The 17,433-nt window shown below is 36.8% G+C and overlaps 1 pseudogene; it reads right to left on the bottom strand.

The window, feature by feature from the left end:
* Window positions 1–16,178: 16,178 nt before the first annotated feature.
* On the bottom strand, window positions 16,179–17,029 carry LOC129025075 (large ribosomal subunit protein eL6-like; annotated as a pseudogene).
* Between the last annotated feature and the right edge of the window lie 404 nt (window positions 17,030–17,433).

The following is a 17,433-nucleotide window of genomic DNA, read 5'->3' as shown; positions in this document are numbered from 1 at the left end:
TTTCATTCATGTGATATATCATGTGTGTTAATTTGCATATGTTGAACCAACCTTGCGTCCCTGGGATAAATCTCATTTGATCATGCTATATTATTTTTTTGATGTGCTGTTGGATATAGTTTGCTATTAATTTTTTGAGGGCTTTTACATTTATTTTCATCAGTAATATTGGCCTGTAGTTTTCTTTTTTCATTGTGTCCTTATCTGCTTTGGCTGTCAAGGTAAGGCTGGCATTTTAGAATTAGTTAGAGAAAGTTTCCTTCTCTTCAATTTGTTGGAATAGTTTGAGGAAAATTGGTGTTAGTTCTTCTTTGAAAGTTTGTTAGAATTTGACAATGAAGCCATCTGACTCTGGACAAACTTTTGTTGGGAAACTTTTATTACTGCTCTTTTTTGAGGGGTGGTGGGGATGGAGTGTCGCTCTTGTTGCCTAGGCTGGAGTGCAATGGCGTGATCTCGGCTCACCGCAACCTCTGCCTCCCAGGTTCAAGAGAGTCTCCTGCCTCAGCCTCCTGAATAGCTGGGATTGCAGGCATGTGCTACCATGCCTGGCTAATTTTGTATTTTTAGCAGAGATGGGGTTTCTCCATGTTGGTCAGGCTGGTCTCGAACTCCCGACCTCAGGTGATCTGCCTGCCTCGGCCTCCCAAAGTGCTGGGAGTATAGGCATGAGCCACCGTGCCCAGCCTGGGAAACTTTTTATTACTTTTTTGATCACATTACTTGTTATTTTTCTGTTCAGGCTTTCTATTTCTTCCTGATTCAATCTGGGAATGTGGCAGATGTCCAGGAGTTTAGTCATTTTGTCTAGGTTTTCCAGTTCTTTAGCGTATAGTTGTTCATAATAGTCTCTGATAATCTGTTGTATTTATTTTGTACCACTTGTTTTGTGATATCTGTTGTAATGTCTCCTTCATTTCTAATTTCGGTCTCTTCTATTTTTTTTTTCTGGGTTTGTCTAGCAAGTGGTTTATTTTGTTCTTCTTTGCAAAAAACAACTTCTGGTTTCATTGATAATTTTTATTTTTATTTTTATTTTTTGAGAGAGAGTCTTGCTCTGTCACCAGGCTGGAGTGCAGTGGTATGATTTTGGCTCACTGCAACCCCTGCCTCCTGGGTTCAAGCAATTCCCCTGCCTCAGCCTCCCGAGTAGCTGGGCCTACAGGTGTGCACCACCACACCCGGCTAATTTTTTGTATTTTAGTAGAGATGGAGTTTTATCATGTTGGCCAGGATGGTCTTGATCTCCTGACCTGGTGATCCACCCACCTTGGCCTCCCAAAGTGCTGGGATTACAGGCGAGAGCCACCATGCCCAGCCTCATTGATCCTTTGTATTTTTTTAGTCTATTTCATTTAGTCCTGCTCTGATCTTCATTATTTCTTTCCTTCTACTAAATTTGGGTTTGGTTCATTCTTGCTTTTCTAGTTCCTTGAGGTGCATTTATAGATTGTTTATTTTAAATCTACTTTTTTAATGTAGATGTTCATTGCTATAAACGTCCCTCTTAGCACTGCTATTGCTGTATTCCATAGGTTTTGGGATACTGTGTTTTGATTTTCATGTTTCAAGAAATATTTTTATTTTCTACTTACTTTTTTTGGACACAATAGTCATTCAGGAGCATTTTGTTTAATTTCCATGTATTTGTACAGTTTCCGAAGTTCCTCTTGGTATTGATATCTGGTTTTATTCCATTGTGATCTGAGAAGATACTTGGTTTGATTTTGATATTTAAAAAATTGTTGAGACTGTTTTGTGGCCTAACATATAGTCTGTCTTGAATAATGAGAAAAACTGTGTATTTTGTGAGTGTTGGATGCCATACTCTGTAAATGTCTGTTAGGTCCATTTGGTCTAATGTGCAGTTTAAAGCCAATGTTCCTTTGTTAATTTTCTTTCTAGATTATCTGTCTAATGCTGAGAGTGGGGTGTTGAAGTCCACAACTATTATTCCACTGGAATACATCTCTCCATTTAAATCTAATAATATTTGCTTTATAAATGTGGGTGCTCTGATGTTGGATGCATTTATGTTTAGAATTGTTATGTTCTTTTGCTGAATTGATTCCTTCATTGTTATATGATGACTTTCTTCATCTCTTTTTACTTTTTTTGACTTAAAGTCTGGTTTATCTGATATAGGTGTAGTTACTCCTGCTCACTTTTGGTTTCTGTTTGCATGAAATACCTTTTCCCACTCCTTTACTTTCAGTCTACATCTGTCTTCACAGGTGTTTCTTGTAGGCAGAATATAATTGGGTGATGTTTATTCATTTAGCCAGTGTATATCTTTTAAGTGGGATGTTTAATTCATTTACTTAAGATTATTATTGATATGTGGAGGTTTATTTCTGTTATTTTATTATTTCTCCTTGTTTTATACATACTCTATTCTTTTATTTTCTATGTCTTTAATCGTTGTGATTTGGTAGTTTTCTGTAGTGCTAACATTTGAGTCTTTTCCTTGTTGGTGTTTGCTCTACCAGTGGGTTTTGTGTTTTTTTGTTCGTTTGTTTTCATGGTAGTAGATATCATTCTTTCACTTCTGGGTGTAGGATTCCCTTAAGCATTTCTGGCAGGGTTAGTCTAGTGATAAATTCCCTTAGCTTTGGCTTGATTGGGGAAGGCTTTATTTCTCCTTCATTTGTGAAGAATAACTGTGCTGTGTGGAGTACCCTTTGGTGACAGTTGTTTTATTTCAGCACTTTGAATATATTATTCCATTCTCTTTTGGCCTGTAAGTTTTATCCTGAGAAATCCACTGTTAATCTGATGTGAGTTCCTTTATAAATAACTAGATGCTTTTCTCTTGTTGTTTATAAAATTGTATTTTCATCTTTGACTTTTGAGCTTGAGTATAATATGTTGTGAGAAGACATTTTTTTGCATTATATCTACTTGGGATCTCTGAGCTTCCTACATCTTGATGTCCAAATTTCATGCTAGACTTGGGAAGTTTTCATCTATTATTTTGTTAAATGTAACCCTGCCATTTACTCTTTGCCTTCCAGGACTCTGAAAATTTGAATATTTTATCTTTTTATTGTCCCATATGTCATGTAGGCTTTGCTCATTCTTTTTTTTTTTTTTTTCTAATTGAGACAGGTTCTGACTCTATTACCCAGGCTGGAGTGAAGTGGCATGATCTTGGCTCACTGGAATTTTTGTTTCTCAGGCTCAAGCTGTCCTCCCACCTCAGTCTCCTGAGTAGCTGAGACTACAGGCATGCAACACCATCCCCAGCTAGTTTTTTTATTTGTTAGGGGTTTCACCATGTTGCCCAGCCTGGTCTCGAACTCCTGGGCTTAAATCAATCCGCCTGCCTTGGCTTCCCAAAGTGCTGGAATTACAGGCATGAGCTACCACACCCAGCTGCTTATTATTTTTTATTCTCTCTTCTTCATTTTTGTCTTACTGAATTGTTTGAAAAGACCTGTATTCAAGTTATGAGATTCTTCTGCTTGATCTAGTCTATTGTTGAAATTTTCACATATATTTTACATTTTGTTCAATGAATTCTTAATTCCAGAATTTCTATTTGTTTCCTTTCTAAGATATTTATCTGTTTGGTAAATTTCTCATTCACGTCCTGAATTGTTTTGCTTACTTCTTTGTATTGTTTTCCAGCATTTTTTGTATCTCATGGAACTTCTCTAAACTCTGTATTTTGAATTATTTTTCAGAGTTTTGTAAATTTCTTTGCCATTGAAAACTGTTGAGGGGAAATTATTATGTTCTTTTGGTGGTCTCATATTTCCTGTTTTTTTAAATGTCTCTTGTGTCTATGTTGATGTCCTTTTTCCTAAAGATGTATCTATGGTGTTGGTTGTGTACAGCACTTTGGCTTTGATTCTCGGTGCATGCAGTAGTGTAATATTTATATGATTTATTTGACTATAAACAGCATCAGTGGTTTCTGTGATTTCCTTGATGATTTAGGATGTGGTTATTAGTGAAGGCTATGGTAAAGTTTTGCTAGTTATGGGGACACCAGGTGGGTGAGTCTTCTAGTCCCAGGGGTGACATTGGTGGGCTGAGTGTGCTTGTCCCTGGACCCTGGATGTTGTACTCTGGTGCCAGTGTTAGTAGGACCACGTTGGCTGATTCTTGGTCCTCTAAGTGGATTGCTCAGATGCTAATAGTGACAGCAGTAGGCCTGATGGGTGCACAGGTTCTTAGGCCCCTGGGCAGCAGGTATGGCAGGGGCTATGACAGTACCAGTGGCAGGAAAACCCTCTGGGTCCCGAGAAGTTCATGTAGGTATTGTAGTGGTTACAATGTGCTGAGTGGACCAGTCTCAAAGCTTGTAGGTGGCATGTGCAGGTAGGTACCAGTTATTGTGGTAGCAGCAGGGTGAGTGGGCCCACCCATTGTGCAGGAAGGTGGGGAATGCATGCTTCATTTTCTTCTCAGCCCTTGTAATGGGAGCTTGCATTTTACTCATGCTGCAGCCCCCATGGTGCAGCAACTGCAGCTGCAGGGCAGGAAATCTGTCTGGGTGCATGAAAACGCATGGTGGTTTTGTTGCTGGAGGATGTGGGGTTGCAGCCAGTGGTCCCTGCTTTGTCCCCAGCAATAGCAGCCAGCCATCGTGGTTGCTCGGGGTAGGCAATGCCAGTGGGGCTCCAGGGATGTGGAGACGCTCATGCTCTTGAGTCCTAGGGCAGGGTGCAATGTGTTGGGGTGTGGGTTCTCAAAATGGCAGATTACAATAGCTGCTTAGGACTCCAAACTTGCCTGAGATCCATGTTTTATTTAAAAATTCTAAGGAAGGACTTTTTTTTTTTTTTTTCCTACTCAACCCTGTGCTGAGACTAAGATAGGCATTTCCTTTCTGCCCTTTTCAGTGGGGTGGAATTTTTTAGCTTATCCTTATAATGAAGATCTTAAACCCTTACAGTAACATCTAAGTTTTCTGCCACAGTCTCCTACGGATTTTCCCTCCTTTGATAGGTATTAGGCTTCATATCCAAGGTCTGTGAGACAAATGGTCATAAACATTGATGCTCAAGGTCACCAGGGATTATAGATGAGTCCAGAGTGAAAGCTAGCTTTTGTACTTACTTTTCTAGATTTTTGCTTTACCTTCATTTTTGGCCTTTAAGGATTTTTCTTTCTTTCTTGCCAGTAAAGCTTTGCAAATAGAAATACTTAATTGCATATATTTTAGCCAACATTTTCAGTTGTTTTTCCACAAAATAATCATTCAAATTTTCTAGCCTGTTCCACTGCCCAAAAGAGATGTCTAGGTGGAGTCTTTATAGAAAGAATTGTATCCAAAATGAATAGCTAATATTTATGGAATGCTTACTATGTACATGCTAATATTATGCTAAGTATTTCCCATGAAGTGCTTCATTTAATCCTCACAAAAAAACCACATGAGCTAAGTATTCAGTTTTCACATGCAGAAATTTAGTCCTAGAACAGACTGTACACTTTCCCTAGGTCACATAGCTGAAAAGTGGTGGTGACAGAATTCAAGCACATCTCTGTTTCATGCCAAAGTTAGTGTTCCAAAACATTATCATACCCTACTAATCAAACTAAAATGTTTTTGAAATGACTGTTTATTATGTGTATGGCTTTAATAACACCATGATGGCAGATACAGTTACTGTTTTATTCACTATTGTACTTCCAGTGCCTGGAACATAATGGGAGTTCAATAAATGGATTGAGCAAATAAACAATAAAGGCATATAGACTCTTACTGTTATATGTGTAAATGTTGAGTCAGATTTCCTGCTGGTGGTAGGCTGAAAACGTGGTAATACCAAGTCTTTGGGCATATGCTAGTGCTCAGTGTTTCTAATGCTGTTATTTCAAATGCTCTGATCTTCAATAATTGTATTTATTTCAGCTGTGAAATCCATAACACACCTGTAGTCCTGAACACATATTGTTTGTTTCCAGTCCATGTGTTCAGGGCTTGAGAACCAGTGACTTTTCGCCTATTTCTTTTTTTTTTTTAACACTATTTAGATAGACTCTCAATCATTATTAGTATGTTGAATTTCTACTACTAGTAGTGATTATTGAATGCCTACTACTATTGTTTTATACTTGATATGGTTTGGATCTGTGATTCCACTCAAATCTCACGTTGAATTGTAATCACCATTGTTGGAGGTGGGGCCTGGTGGGAGGTGATTGGATCATGGGTGTGGATTTCTCATGAATGGTTTAACATCAACCCCTTGGTGCTGTCTTCATGATAGTAAGTTCTTGCAAGATCTGGTTGTTTAAAGGTGTCTGGCACCTCACCCCCCACCCCAACCTCTTGTTTCTGCTCTGATGGGATGTGCCACTTCACCTTCTGCCGTGAGTAAAAGCTTCCTGAGGCCTCTGCAGAAGCCGAGCAAAGGCTGGCACCATGCTTGCTCTACAGCCTGCAGAACTGTGAGCCAACTAAACCTCTTTTCTTTATAAATTATCCAGTCTCAGGTATTCCTTTATAGCAGTGCAAGAATGGCCTACACGATACTTATTCCTCAAAACAATTCTACAAGTTCTTCTTGTCTCCATTTAACAAATGAATAAACTAGGGAATCACACAGTTAAATAGCAGAAGAGCAAGTCATGAAGCCACGTGTGACTGCAAAATTCCTTGTGCTTCACCTGTTCAGATTATTCCTCATGCTCCCCAAATCCACTCTGCACTTTTAGACATAGAGGCCTTTTCTGATACTGTCCCTTCTTCCTGAAGATCCTTCCTCTTTTAAAGGACTAGTGAACCTCTACACATCCTTTATGGCACAACACAAATATATCCTCCTCAATGAAAACATTCACAAATCCCTCCTGATCTTCCTGCCTATTTGCTTCCTAGCATTTTGCGTATTAGTAGTCACATTGTTCTATAATGAATTATGTGTCTATCTCCCCATGTATAGTTGTGATCCAGGGTGATAATATCATTTTCTTCACTGCATCTTTAGCAGCTAGTGTGGTACATGGCACAAATGGCATGAATGAATTAGTTACTAGATTTAATGGAAGTAGATAGAAGTCATCTGGGAAAACTTTATGCTAATAATTCTTTACATAGTCTTAATCACTTATCTAAAAACACATCCTTCCTTGTTTTTCTAAACGCTCTCTTTATTCTCTTTGAGGCAGTTTTCAGAAAATCGTCTTAGGTATCATCAAAATAATATGACAAGACTTCAGACTTGTGTAGAAATTTACAGTTTTCAAAACACTTTCCATTACATTTTTTTTTCTCTTCAGCCCTCTGAGATGGCTCGGGCAAGTGGTTTTCTCCTGTCTTACAGATGAGGAGGCTGAAAGCCAGATCATATGCTCATGAAGTGTTAGAAGCAGGAGTTGGTCTCTTGTCTTCCAGCATGTAGCCCCGAGCTTTCTACTCTTCTCATCTGTCCCTCTTGTGGTTAAAAGAGTGTCTTTAGAAGAGGGAAGTCTCAGTAATTTGAATCATGTTAAGTTTAAATAAATGATCATTGGGTGATGTGGTTCTCCAACTTGAGTGTAATCACTAGGAACGTATGTTTAATTTGTGGATTGCCAGGCCCTATCCTCAGAGATTCTGATTTACTAGGTCTAGGGTGGAGCCTAAGAGTTAATGAATACACCAGGTAATTCTGCTGCAGTTATTTCTTAGGCCACAATTTGTAGAACACTGGAAAAGAAAAGCTGGGCTAAAATTTGTTGTTTTATGGTATGTTCAGAGCAATATGTTTTCTCATGAGTACAATCTGTATTTGTTAAGAGCAAGGGTAAGTACTGCACAGTGGAGGAAGTGGTGAAAGTAGGAAAGGGACAATAGCAAGCCAACTGGCTAAGAGATAAAAAAGAAAAGCCAAGGTGCACACGATGCTTGAACTGCCTGTTAGTCTTTTTATAAGATATAGAAAGTAAATCTGAGAACATATTCTGTCAAGTTTGTATTATTTGCTGTAAGTTTCCAAGGCATTTTATATTGGAAAAAGAACTATATTGATGCAGTTCCATATCTAGCATTGCCATTTGTTCTTTTACTTCCACAGAAGGTGTTACTTTCTATTTTTTCCCTCTCTGCTCTCTAAACTAGGTAACCATTTGGTTGTTTTTAATTGTCACATTTGTTCTCATACCAACATGTTAAATGTAACTTGCTCAAGAGCCAAATCTGCAAATTTCTTTTGCTTCTTTCTGAAAATCCGCACAAAACTAAAGTGAAAAATCTTTGTTTCATTTTTAGTTTGGGTTCCTCATTACATTTCTAAAGTTATAGGCTTATTACTGCCCAGGAGTAGGAGAGAATTCAGATTCACTTTCAGCCACTCATCATATTCTGAATATTCTGAGATAAACAATGCAGATAGAGACTGAAAATGTCATATTTTAAACATTAAAATTTACCTGTGAAGCAATATTTTTCCTGCATATCCAATTTTTTTTATTGGCTTCAATATAACATTGACAATGTCTTCTTCAAAATAAGATTTTGCTTTCAAGCTCTGATAAAATCATGAGAAAGAATGTAACATACCCTTTAAAATATAAATTTAAAGAAGAACAAATACTTGACAGGTTAATAGCAGTCAAAATAAGTCACAAAATATGAATGCAATGCAACAGAGTTTTTTTTATATATATACAACAAAGTTAAAGCTCTAAAGGGAAAGACATAATTAAGAGTTTAAGGGAACATAACACACTGAACCAGAGTGTCCAAGAGTTTATATCAACTCTCTACTTTTATATTCAGCTCCCTCACTCATACTCTATAATAGAAGAACGTTTTTTGGGAGTGCTGAGAGGGCAGGTGAACAACTATTTCAAGGCTACTATGTAATAGGCACTAGGCTCGGAATATTTCACTTCATTCCAACAAAATCCTGTAACATCTCCAATTTACAAATCAGGAAATGAGTCTCAGAGGCTAAGCAACTCGTCTAGAGTTACATAGCCTGTGAATGGCAGATTAAACCCAGGTGTATCTGATTCCAATGTTTATGCTTTTCAACTAGATTATCATGTTCCCAGGCTTTTTAGGTATGACAACTTATTTTTCCCAGAAATGATAATTATTTTATTACAGAAAAAGAACAAAGGGGGTCTAGAATGATAGCTCATTATATCTTCCTATTTTTCAGTCTAATTCTGAAACATTATACCTTGTAAAGAGTGTACATACAGTTTCAAAGGTGAAAAGAGTATTGTTTAATTTTTATTTAATGTATTTAATGGACACATTGTAACTGTACATATTTATGGGGTACAATTTAATGCTTCAACACATATCTATGTGTATAGTAATTGAATTATGGTAGTGTATTACCTCATGCATTTATCATTTCTTTGTGGTGAGAACATTCAAAAGCTTCTTTTGTAGTTACTTTGTGATATGTAATATTTTACTGTTAGCCAGTCACTCTACTGTGTGATAGAACAGCAGAATTTATTCCTCCTATCTAATTGTAACTTTGTACCCATTGACCAACCTCCCCCTTTACACCTCTTCCTCTTTCCCTCCCCAATCTCTGGTAACCACTGTTGTACTCTCTGCTTCTATGATATCAACATTATTAAAGATTCCATATGTGAGTGAGATCATGCAGTATTTGTCTTTCTATGCCTGGCTTATTTTACTTAACACGACAACCCCTGGATCTGCCCATCTTGCCACAAATGGCAGGATTTCATTTTTTTATCGCAAAATAATATTACATTGTGTATATATACCACATTTTCTTTTTTTCTTTTGCTCTCTTTCTTTTTCTCCCTTTCTCTTTTCTTTCTTTCTCTCTCTTACTTTTTTCCTTTTCCCTTTCCCTTTCCTTTTTCTCTCTTGAGACCTGTCTCCCAGGCTGGAGTGCAGTGGGATGATCATAGCTCACTGTAACCTTGAATAGGAATTCAAGGTTAGGCTCAAGTGATTCTCCCACCTTGGCCTCCCAAAATGCTGGGATTACAGGTGTGAGCCACAACGCCCGGTCTGTTTGCCACATTTTCTTTATCTGTTCATCCATTGATGGACACTGAGGTTGACTCCATATCTTGGCTGTTGAAAATAGTGCTGCAGTAACCATGGGAGTGCCATGATCTCTCTGACATACAGATTTCATTTCTATTGAATATATACCCAGTGGTGGAATTGTGGGATCATATAGTAGTTCTATTTTTAGTTTGTTAAGGAACCACCATACTGTTTTCCATAATGGCTGTGATAGTAAACAATTTCACCAACAGTGTCTAAGTTTCTTTTTCTGCACATCCTCACCAACACTTGTTTTCTTTTGTCTTTTTGATAATAGTCATTCTAACTAAAGTGGTATCTCATTGCGGTTTTGATTGGCATTTCCCTGATGATTGGTGATATTGAGCATTTTTTCACATATCTGTTGACTATTTGTATGTCTTCTTTTGAGAAATGTCTATTAAGGTCTTTTGTCCATTTTTAAATTAGGTTGTTTTCTTGCTGTTGAATTGTATAAGTTCCTTATATATTCTGAATAGTAATCTTTTGTCAGATGTATAGTTTGGAAATATTTTCTCCCATTCTGTAGGTTGTCTTTTCACCTTGTTAATAGTTTCTTTCACTGTGCAAAAGCTTTTTAGTTCAATATAACAGCATTTGTTTGTTTTTGCTTTTTTTGCCTGTGCTTTTGAGGTCTTATTTAAAAAATCCTTGCCCAGCCCAATATCATGAAGTATTTATCCTATTTTTCTTCCAGTAGTTTCATAGTTTCAGGTTTTACATTTAAGTCTTTAATCTATTTTGAGTTGATTTTTGTATATACTGAGAGGTAGGAGTCTAGTCTCATTCTTCGGTGTGTGGATATTTAATTTTCCCAGAGCCACTTATTAAATAGACTTTTTCCACAAAAATCAGTTGGCTGTATATGTGTGAATTTATTTCTGGGCGCTCTATTCTGTTCCCTTAGTCTTTGTGTCTATTTTTATGCCCACAACATGCTCTTTTGGTCAGTATAGTTTTGTATTGTATAATATATTTTTATATTTATGTATACATAATAATTGCAAATATTTATGGAGTACATGGGATAATTTGTAGTGTATTTTGAAGTCAGATAGTGTGATACCCCCAGCTTTATTTGGGTATTTCATGGTTCAATATCAACTTTAGGATTGCTGTTTCTATATCTACAAGAAGTGACACTGGAATTTTCATAGGGATTGCACTAAAACTGTAGCTCTCTTTGGTAATATGGCCATTTTAACGATATAAGTTTTTTAAAATTCATAAAAATGGGATATCTTTCCATATATTTGTATTCTCTTCAATTTTTTTCATCAAAGTTTTATAGTTTTCAGTGTTGAGATCTTTTACCTCCTTGGTTAAGTTTATTCCTAGGTATCTTATTTTTAGTAGCTATTATAAATGGAACTGGTTTTTAAATTTCTTTTTCTGATAGTTCACTATAGCATATATAAATGCTGTGGATTTTTGTATGTTGATTTCGTATCCTGCAACTTTACTTAATTCATTTGTTCTAAAAGGTTTTTTTTTTTTTTTTGCTGATATATTTACAGTTTTCTATATATAAGATCACATTGTCTACAAACAGGAACAATTTGATATTCTCCTTTCCAATTTGGATGCCTTTTATTTCTTACTTTTGCCTAATTGCTCTGGCTAGGACTTCAGTACTGAGTTGAATAGAAATGGCGAAAGTGGGTATCCTTGACTTGTTTCTGATCTTACAGAAAAAGATTTCAGCTTTTCACCATTGAGTATGATGTTAGCTATAGGTTTGTTATATATGGCCTTTGTTGTGTTGAGGTAGATACTTTCTATACCTAATTTTTAGAGATTTATTTTCAATCATGAATGGTTGTTGAATTCTGTCAAATGCTTTTTCTTCATCTTTTGAAATGATCATATGCTTTTTGTCATTTTGTTAATATGGTGGATCGAATTTTTTTATTTGCATATGTTAAATCATCCCCGAATATCTGGCATGAATCCCACTTGATTATGGTGAGTGATCTTTTTAATGCACTGTTGGATTTGGTTTGCTAGTATCTCACTGAGAATGTTTGCATCTATGTTCATCAGAGATATTGACCTGTAATTTTGTTATTTTTGTTGTGTTCTTATTTGTTTTTGGAATTAGGCTAATACTGACCTCATAAAATGGGTTTGAAAGTATTCCCTCCTTCTCAATTTTCTGGAGTATTTAAGAAAGAATTGGTGTTCATTCTTCTTTAAATGTTTGGTAGAATTCAGCATGGAAGCCATCAATCAGGTCCTGGGCTTTTCTTTCATGGAAGACTTTTTATTACTGATTCAATTTCTTCACTTGTTATTGGTCTGTTCAGATTTTCTATATTTTCATAATTTAATCTCAGTATACTGTATGTTCAGGAATTTATCCACTTCTTCTATGTTATTAAATTTGTTGGTATATAGCTATTCATAATAGTCTCTTATGATCTTTGTCTTTTGTGGTATCAGTTGTAATGTCTCCTTTTTCATCTCTTGTTTTATTTATTTCAGCCTTCTCACTTTTTTCTTAGTCTAGCTAAAGGTTTATCCATTTTATTTATCTTTTTAATAAGCCAACTCTATTTTGTTGATTTTTTGAATTGGTTTTTAGTCTCCATTTTGTTTATTTCTACTTTGAGCTTTATTATTTCCTTCCTTCTACTAATTTTAGGTTAGTTTGCTCTTGTTTTTCTTGTTTCTTGCACAATATTGTTAGGTTATTATATATATTTTTTGGTGTAGACATTTGTTGCTATAAACTTTAGATCTTAGATCACATAGGTTTGATATGTTTCCATTCTCATTTCTCTCAAGGAAATTTTTAATTTCCCTTTCAATTTCATCATTGACTGTTGGTTGTTTAGAAACATGTTGTTTAATGTTCACATACTTGTAAAGTTTCCAAAGTTTTTCTAATTGTTAACTTCTAGATTCATACCATTGTGGTCAGAAAAGATACTTGATATGATCTCTATATTCTGGCCTAACATGTGGTCTACCTGGAAAATGTTTCACATGTAGTTGAGAAGAAAGTGTATTCTGCAGCTGTTAGATGGAGTGTTTTGTAAATGTTTGTTAGGGCCATTTGGTCTGTGGTGCAGTTTAAGTCTGCTGTTTCTGTTGATTTTTTTATCTAGATGATCTGCCCATTGTTGAAAGTGGGGTGTTGAAGTGCCCTACTTTTATTATTTTGCATTTGTCTCTCCCTTTATGTCTAATAATATTATTTGCTTTATATATTTGGGTGCTTCATTGTTGGGCACATATGTATTTACAATGGTTATATCCTCTTGTTGAACTGATCCTTTCAGGCATTGTGTATATGTCCTTTTCTTTGGGGTCTGTCACTAGAGACTAATTGTATTCATTTCGGGGTGTCATGTTTTCTTGCTTCATGTCTTTATGTCCCTACATTGATCTCTGCACATCTAGTGGAATAGTAGCTTTTTCTAATTTTTTAGAGTAACTTTTATAGAGAGAGACTTTTGCCTGTAGATGACTCCTAGGGTGTTGTTTGGGTATGGGACATGGGCTTTTTTTTCTGAGTAGATTCATTAGTGTGATCCCTGTGCAGTTTTTTCAGTTGTAATCCAAATTAGTGATGTCTGTTATTGCCTAGGCTGTAGGAGTTTGTCATGATGGTGGTACAGGATGCCTAGCAGTGGGTCCAATTTCAAGATTTCCCCAAACCATAGATGCTTAGTCTTAGGGTTGGAAGATGCTCAAGCTGGGTTTCTACTCTAAGTCAGTGTAGCTGTATGTACTTCCAGCTGCTCTCCAAACTGAATTTGGAGCCTGTGAGGACCAAGGAACTTTTAGATAGCAAGGATGGCTGGTGTATGTGGCAGCAGTGGGGACTGATGGGGATCTCTGTCTTGCTTTTTCTCCATAGGAAAATGTTTCCCCTGACTCTGAGCTCATTCAGGAAGGGGAGACCTTGTGGCAGAGTCAGGATGCCTCCCTCCCCTCTCTCTGGTGTTATCAAGGGCTTCCATGCTTCACAAGGACTTCCCTGCTCCTCTGGGGCTCTCCAGTGTACTTCCTCAGTCACTCTAGTCAAAATACAGTTGTTTATTCATTGTTTTAATTCATCTTTGTGGGAGTGACGGGTACCGGGTAACTCTAGTCAGCCATCTTGCTGATGTCACTGGAAAGAGTATTTGAAATAACTGACATTTAACACAGCTTTCAGATAATATGGTTTGAGTTACTGTGCCCTGGAAAATGAAAGTGGAACTTGTAAAATTATGTTCATTATGTATTAGTATAATGTGGAAAGGCAAAACTCAATTTAAAAAGAGAGAGAAAATATTTATTTCTGGTAAAAGCCTATACACATAGGTAAACTTTTGGAAAGATTGTACTTTGGACATCCCAAATTGGACATCTATGATAAGCAGGCAGGAATATAGATGTGTCTGGAGATCAAAGCTGGAGAGTCAGGGCTGGAGATTTAAATTTGAGAAATCAGTATGTAGATAGCATGTAAAGCCGTGAGACAAGATGAGTCACCCAATAAAAAAGTGTTGATAGAGAAGTGGACAGAAGACAGGAGCCTTAAGTGCAAATACATGATAACTCATTTTCAATGCCCAAATATTCTCAGACTGCTTTCCTAACATACATACATATACACATGCACACACAAACACACAAAGGTAATAGTTGTACTTCTAGTATCTAGTTGAATTTAGACACCGCATACACTTGTGATATGTAGCATCACTGCTAAAGATGAGACTATTAATAGACATAGACTTCTGAAGGGTTGTTCGGAGACACTTAGGGTCACACAGAACCAACGCGCCACTCAGTTTTAAGAGCTCTGTGGCATAGTAGTTAGCTTTGGCTGTGGCATCAAATTATTTGGGTTTGAATTCCAAATCCACTATTCCTATCAAGTGGCCTTGGACAAAGTATTGAATTTTGTTGTTGCCACTCAGTTTCCTTGTTTATGTAATACTAGTATCTACTTCATAAGATTCTTGTGAGGATGAAATGAGCTAAAATAGGTAAAACATATGGTAGCTCACCAAATGTTCACAATTCTTATCCAAGAATTATGTAACGGAGTTTGAAGGGATCCTAGCAGCTTTCTTTTCCAAGCATCCCGCCCTCCAGGAATTCTCTCAGGGAGCTCACTACATCATGAGGCCGTTGTTTCTATACTGATGAGCTCTTGGCGTTGCACAGCCACTTTGTATGTGGAAACCAAACCTACCTCTTCTCACTGCTACACTTGGATTGTATTTTTGCATTCCAGAGAGCTACAGAATAAGTTGCCTCTTTCACTGAATCTTGAAACCCTGGAGGCAGCTCTCATGTGCTCTGTTGTCTTTTTTTCACCCTGCTCCTTTAACTATTCTGCACACAAAATGAATTCCAGACTTCTCGTACTCCTGGGCTTCAATCCATCTACAGATATTGCCATTTGTCAAAGTTCCTTTAAAATTTGCCTATGAAATTTGTACATCAAGACATACAAGTGCTCGTTATAGAGCAAATGTTAAGCCACATCTGATTTGAGCTGAGATGGATGAAGAAAAACAATGAATCCATTTAGTGTTTGTGATGCTTTTAGGCTTGCCAACTTTAAGAGAAATAAAGTAAAACTAGTTTAATTATTTTGCTAAGTGCAAACCTAAAGTAACTTCCTAAAGTGTGTTTCTAAATTGAGAAGAACTCACCTGGCTTTTTGGTGATAGGCATACCTGTTTATAAATGAGTGATTTCAACATGTGGGTCATAACACATATATGAGAAAGATTCTTTCAATTTTAGAGTGGCTTTTCATTAAAAATATCCCAGCTGGACACCTGTGAAGATTCATAATCCATTATTTATCTTGTACATTTCTATAGTGCCTGTTGCCATAGTAACCTACTCAATCTGAGATATAAGACAATAAACAAATAAGTTTGAAAGACCACTATAGTCACAGATAACTTGAATCATGAATATTATACTATGATGAATAGGACAGTTGATGATATTCTACTGAAAAAATGATAAATCAAGATTCTAAAGGCTCCTGGAACAACAAACTGTAAAGAAAGATTTCTGACAATACTATTGTAAGTGCTATGGGTCCACACAGAAGGTAAAGGTTAAAAAAATGACTGTTTTCACAAAGGAATACTACTCAGTCTTTATTTTTTATTTATTTAAATATGTCAGTTATTTCGTTAGGTTCTTCTTAAGGAATTTAGAGCACCAATTAGTGAGGATAAATTCCATTCATCAGGGCAAACACAGATCACAGGTAGCCCTGGAGCTGAGGAATAGCTTTGAGTTTGGTAAAATTTTTGAGTCCACAGTTTTCCGATCAACTTTGCACTGCTCTGTAATCTCGTATTTCTCTCTTTCTGTGTTGAAGATCTCACCTTCCTGGTGTCTGGGCTTCTGTAGCTTCTTCTTCTTGAAGTAAATGTCAGTAAGATGTTTTTGGATTTTCACATTGCTGATATCAATTTTGGTTGAGGTGGCAATGACAAATTTCCGACGTGCTCTTTGTAGAGGAACTCGATTGAGGACCAAAGGTCCAGTCACAAGTAACAGGTCACTAGCCAGCTACATCAAGAAAACCACCCTGTTGCCTCTGTGGCACCTAGTGAGGATGATCAGAATGGTCCCATGGGTGATGCTGGCTCACAGTTTTCTCATGTGCTGACTGAAGGGATTTTTGACATGGCTCAAAATCTTTTGAGTCATATCTTTAGTAGGATAATATCTAGGCCCTTTGAGAAGTTTAACCAACCTGGTACTGCTATTCTTATTACCATCAATTGGTTTTGCAACAGTTGCAAGGACCTTCTCCTTTTTCTTTTCAACCTTGGATTTAGCGGCAGAGTACTTCCTCTTGTACATGGCCTTTCTGGAATACATAGCAGATTGGGAATATCTGGCAGTTCCTTTGAAAAGGATAGAATTTCAGCTGCAATGGGGCTTTCTCCTCTTGGGCTTTTTAGCCTTGAGGGTACCCTTTTTCACCTTGCTACCAGCGTCAGACTTCTTGGCTTTGGGTTTCTTCTCCTTAGTATCTGGCTTGTCAACTTTTTCACCTGCCATCATGCAAGATGGAAAAGAGCTATTCAGCCTTTATAACGAAGGAAATTCTGTCATTAGTGACAACATGAGTGAATCTAGAGGACATCATGCTAAGTGAAATAAGCCAGGCACAGAAAGACAAGTACCACATGATCTCACTTAAATGTGGAACCTAAAGAAGTAGAATTAACAGAAGCAGAGTAGAATAGTGGGAGAAAATTTTGCAATGTATCCATCTGACAAAGGGCTAATATCCAGAATCTACAAGGAACTTAAACAAATTTACAAGAAAAAACAACCCCATCAAAAAGTGGGCAAAGGATATGAACAGACATTTCTCAAAAGAAGACATTTATGCAGCCATCAAACATATGAAAAAAAGTTCATCATCACTGGTCATTAGAGAAATGCAAATCACAACCACA

This window comes from Pongo pygmaeus, chromosome X (genome assembly GCF_028885625.2).
Source record: "Pongo pygmaeus isolate AG05252 chromosome X, NHGRI_mPonPyg2-v2.0_pri, whole genome shotgun sequence".
Classification (NCBI taxonomy): Eukaryota; Metazoa; Chordata; class Mammalia; order Primates; family Hominidae; genus Pongo; species Pongo pygmaeus.
Note: the sequence above shows the minus strand (reverse complement) of the source record. Positions and strands in the feature narration are given on the sequence as shown.